General features: G+C 37.3%; 1 long non-coding RNA gene across 1 annotated transcript; it reads left to right on the plus strand.

Moving 5' to 3' along the window:
* The first annotated feature begins 378 nt into the window (after positions 1-378).
* Positions 379-3406, plus strand: LOC135288498 (uncharacterized). The gene is made up of 3 exons (XR_010351557.1): positions 379-557; positions 1651-1731; positions 2217-3406. It is a non-coding gene; the product is annotated as an uncharacterized LOC135288498 (long non-coding RNA).
* The last annotated feature ends 1849 nt before the right edge of the window (positions 3407-5255 follow it).

The raw sequence follows: 5255 nt of genomic DNA on the forward strand, positions 1-5255 counted from the left end.
ATTGAACATGTCTTCTTTTGACAAGCTGTGAATGAACAATGGGAAAAGACTTTCTAATATCAATGATTAATTTAGCTGCTCATACAATGAAGTTATTTTTTCCCTCACTCACACTGACATAATTGATTTATACCAGTAGAATAAGCACAAATACATGGCTTTGCTTCATCTAACTGTAAGAGACTTAAAGGTCAAAATTGCCTCAAACACTGTAAAAGCTACATAAGGAACTTACTATAAGACACACCACCACTAGTGGGAACTTGAGATAAGCACAGGAGAGAGGAGCTTGCAATAGGGAGGCACTAATTCCAGGCAAGCACAGGTGAGGTCTATTAACACATTCTGGTTAGTGCATCTGGACAAAGGACAGTGGCAGACTATGAGAAAGGAAACAGCTGTTTATCCCAAGGTATGGGAACACCTACAACCACCCCATGGATACCTGGAACTTGGAGTGTATAGAGGTGGTATTTCCAGAAGAACAACTCTGGGACCACAGTCACTGTGAAGACCATGGTGAAGAAGGACCAATGGGATGCCGTTTGATCCAAGGGGTGGTGACTACTTTCATCCTAATTTCTCTCTCTCTCCCTCTTTCTTATTTCTCTACCTCACATTTATTACTAAGTAAAATCTGTAATACTGACTTTGGCATATGGTCTCATTTGCACCTTAGTTTGAGCAGAGGTATCTCTCAAAAATCAGATTCTAACACTAATACCACTTGTATAGTCCTTCAAGACAATTTTCTTCTACTACTTGGTTTACTTCATCAAGAGTAACTCCAGAACTCACTAACTACTGTCCATCAGATTACATGTACTCTAAATCTATAGCCAGCAGAATATTTACTGTTTCTTTAAATCATTGCAAAAGTGTACTGAGGTCACCATAAGAATCAAGGATTTATTCTCAGGGGTTTCATTTGCAAAACTACATGGCCATGTTCTAAAGAAACACTTAATACAGAGGTAAAATTTTGCAAATTTCTTGAAAGTGACTCATTCTTCAGCTGTAATAAAGCCCAAAGCTTTACAGACACTGCAACCAACACCAGCTGTAACATTGAGGAAGTAATAGGGCTATCTTTAGAAAATCGTGCTTTAGATTAGAACTTATTAATTCATATAAAATGCTATTAAAATCTTCACTCGATCTGTATTACATTTCCTTCCCTATCCTAATTAATTAATTATAATAAGTGAAAGAATTTGGACTTATGAAAATGTACATTTTTCTCCTTCAGTTCACCTTCAAGAAAACTATTGAAAATTTTCAGTCATGTTTCAAGAAGGTGTATAAAAATAAAACTCACATTTTTTTGTGTAATCTTATAGAGAGAAAAGTTTAAGAAGGATGGCAGTTGCATTATGAGCAATACTTTTCTCTGGTTAGAAAGCCCATCTTTTAAATGCCACATCTTAAAATATATGTCTAAGACAAGTGCACCAAGACATTATTACACTATAATTAAAATAGTGCATACTGAGATTTTATTGTCACTCCAGCCATTTATTGGCTTGTTTTGTTATCTGGTAAAATATCCATTGTGTTTAAAATTTAACAATCATTTCCTAGTTAAAGAATAATAACATTGTGTATAGTAATATCTTTTTCAGTAGCTTCTACCTTCTTATGGCTTTCTAGATTTAAGGGCTACAAAAAGACACATACTTGTCTATGAAGTCTTAAATAATGGAGGAAGACTGGCCTTATGCTACTGTGAAAGTGAGTATGGTATGCATTGTGCATGCTGTGATTCCCCATTTTTCTGAGCAAATGTAAAACCATTGCAATGAAATATGCTCTTTTAATACATTTCTTGATTGATATCATGCAAGAGGAAAAAGAAAAAAAAAAGCTTTTAAATATAGCTTTTAAAAATAGCTGTTAAACTCTTCAGGGGAAAAATGGGTTTAGGGCCCTATAGCTAATTTTTTTACAAATGGACAAAATACTTCTAAAATCAATTAGGGTTCCATTGCATGGAATTACTTCAGGCATAATACCTAGAGAGAGAAGAGAAAGCCTCAAAGATTCTCAAATTGGAGTTTACAGTAAAAAGCTTGAGAACTAGATGGTTGTCCAAAAACATATTTTTAAAAAAGAAAAAAAAAAACAAAACAAAAAAAAACCAAACAAAAACCAAAAGGGATGCTTTCATTTCTCAATCAAGTAAATTTTTTTTCGTATCTACTTGTTTTCTACCCTAGTCTGGACTTTTTGCCTAAATGAAAGAAATACATCTTCCCAAGGAATGCAGAAGACTTGCACAGCTCAGCGTCATGTGAAGAGGAAATCCTCAAGCCTTAGTGTGAGAAGATGTCCTCGACCCTTAGTGTTTTATTGAAAGGAAGCCCTTGTACCTGACCACTCTGTCAGTGCCCTTTAGGGGAACCTTTCACTGAGCAGTCCTGCTGGACTGGAGGGTATTCTGACTGACTTATTCAGGGACACACCCCAACAACACAAGGGAGGCCCCTCAGTAGGTCTTACCACTTACGACCCCTCAGTGGCTCTGACACTTTGTTTGAGAATGTTACTCATTGCCAGGAACTGCCAGCACCCATGAAAGACTCACACCAACAGTTTACAGGATAACATTCTGTAGTAATATAAAATTGTAACAGGTTAAGGTTCCAGGATTTCTGGTGAGAGTATCTGACTGAAAAAAATGTATTTAAAACAAAATACAGAGAAGGTTTCATCTCCAGTAAAAATGATGAGCACACAGAATGTGGTTCTAAACCAATAGGTGCCCCCGTGGAGGAAGAAACAGGTTCAGCCTGTTACAATTAGGCTATAACGAACCAAGTTTAATGAAGGAGAACGATTTTGCCACAGTTGTTGGCTCAGCAGCAGGACATCTTCTCTTATCTCCCTTAGTGAACAAGTGCTATGTGGTTTATCAGCTGCAAAAACTTGTACCATCAGGTCCCCCTCCCTGCAAGAATTTCCACAGAGACTGGCCACAGACTCTGCTCCATCCCTGCCACCTGTGTTCCATCCCCCCCACTCCCTTAGCAAGTGCTTATAATTGCAGATCATGTGTATGAGGAAACATCGTGAGATAGGCTTCAAGCATGCCAACCCCATTCCATCCAAGGAGTAGAAGCCTCATTTTACCCCATAATTTCCATCCTCTTATTTTACTCCTAGTCATCTCTCCACACTCAGTAAGGACCTTATGGTCAAACTAAAGAGAAGGATATGCACATGCCATGTAACCTGGGATGAGTATCTTAGGATGAATACAGTGACAATTCCAACATGGGTAAGGATGGGATTGTGTAAATTAAAGTGCAGCTGGAGGTGAATTTGGTTAGGAATGCAAAGAATAGTAAGAAAAGAATTTACAACCATGTTGGTCAGAAAAGGAAAATGGAATAAAATACATTCCCCTTGTCATAGGATGGCAGAACTGGTAACAATCAACGTGGTAGGGGTACTCATCAATATTTTTTGTCTCAGTTTTCAATGGTAACTTCTCTTCCCGCACCCCTCAAACTCTGAAACACAAGACAGGGAGTGGGGGAATGAAGTCGCTCTGATTACCGGATAGGATCATGTTTGAGACCACCTGAAGAAACTGAAAATAAATTCCTTGGGACCCAACAATATGCATCCCAGGGTCCCAAGGGAAAAGGCTGGTGTAATTGCCAAGCCATTTTCTGTGATATTTAAACACCATGGTAACCAGACAGTCCTCAGTGAATGGAAAAAGGCAAATGTTTCACTTATTTTTAAAAAAGGTAGGAAGGAGGACCCTGGGAACTACCTCACTTTGTTCAGTAATATCATGAAGAAAATCCTCCTGCAGGACGTGTCAAAACATAAGACTGTTACACCAAGAGCAAATCATGCCTGACCAATTTAGTGACTTTCTGTGACAGAGTGACAGAGTGGCTACACTAGTGGACTAGGCAAGAGCTGCACTTATCTTGTACCCAGACTCCTGTGATGCCCTTGATATTGGCTATTGTTGTTTATGCATGTTTACTTGACAAAGTTAAACTGAAATTTCTCTTCACAAGACATCTTACACATTTACTTGTGCATGCACACACACGTGCACACACTGCATGCACATACGTGCACACAGATGCAGAAGTCTGACCAACTGCAGCTGTAAGGTACCTGAACTGAGCCAGATCCTCCTTGCCTTTGTCTCTGCAGTTTACTAATCTGAAAGCTATTGACTAATTCCTTACCTCTGGAGATACTCAGCTAATGCTGAATGACACCAAGAACTGCATGATCTGCAACAAAATTTAACAGTTAAAAGGTTATGTGGGCCAAACCCAGAAATTCCGCTCTTACACAAGTAAAATCAGCAATGAAAGAAACTAAATATCTGCCATCCTCTGACAAGGGGAATGCATCTTATGCAATTTTCCTTTTCTGACCATGAGATTTGTGGGCTGGAATGATGTACATGAAAAGAGAAATAGAATGGAGAACACTGAACTTCTTTTAAAGCTTCAAGTTGTAAAAAAAGTATAATGAAGACAGAATGTACTATAATTTTTTTCTCAATACAGAGGAGAGGACTTGTTCTGATTTTTCCCCCCATTAAGAATATTTGCTTGAAGTACAAAGTTTATGGTTTTATTTCCAAAACTTTTGGGCAAATATGGGAACACAATCACTCTTTATTATCTCAAAAACTGAAGTTCCAGAAACTTTTTAATCTGTTTTTATAAAGAAATAAAATTTTGTATGACAGCACCATACTAAATGGCTGATTAAAGACAGTAATTCACATTCCTCCTATATTTTTCCCTTACTTACCAAACATTGATCAAAAATGCTACTTTTCATCTTGGTAAGTCGGAATGCTGATATAATCTCCAAAAGAAAATATATTTTTCATAACCACATTGAAAAATGATTGATGCTAAACACAGAAAGTTGGGTACCATTTGACCTGGAAACATTCCAGATATTAAATATGTTTTCTTCTACTTTCACTTCTTCCTACAAACCAGAGAATGGGTAATAAAGTTTAGAAATTAGATATCTTTAGAAGAATTTGATTAAAAAAAAAATTCCTGAAGCCCTGCCTTTTATTTCTTTTTAAAACCACAAATCACCCAAAGAAGTCCATGGACTTTGGCCTTCAATTTTTAACAGAATGTATGGAATTTATTCTGTAAGACTTCATCTCATACCCAAACTATGGGTATTCCTCAAGTGATATAGAGTGCAAATTATTCAAATTTCTAGGAGGAGCACATTTTGACTCACCTCTC

Source organism: Passer domesticus, chromosome 1, assembly GCF_036417665.1.
Source record: "Passer domesticus isolate bPasDom1 chromosome 1, bPasDom1.hap1, whole genome shotgun sequence".
Lineage (NCBI taxonomy): Eukaryota > Metazoa > Chordata > Aves > Passeriformes > Passeridae > Passer > Passer domesticus.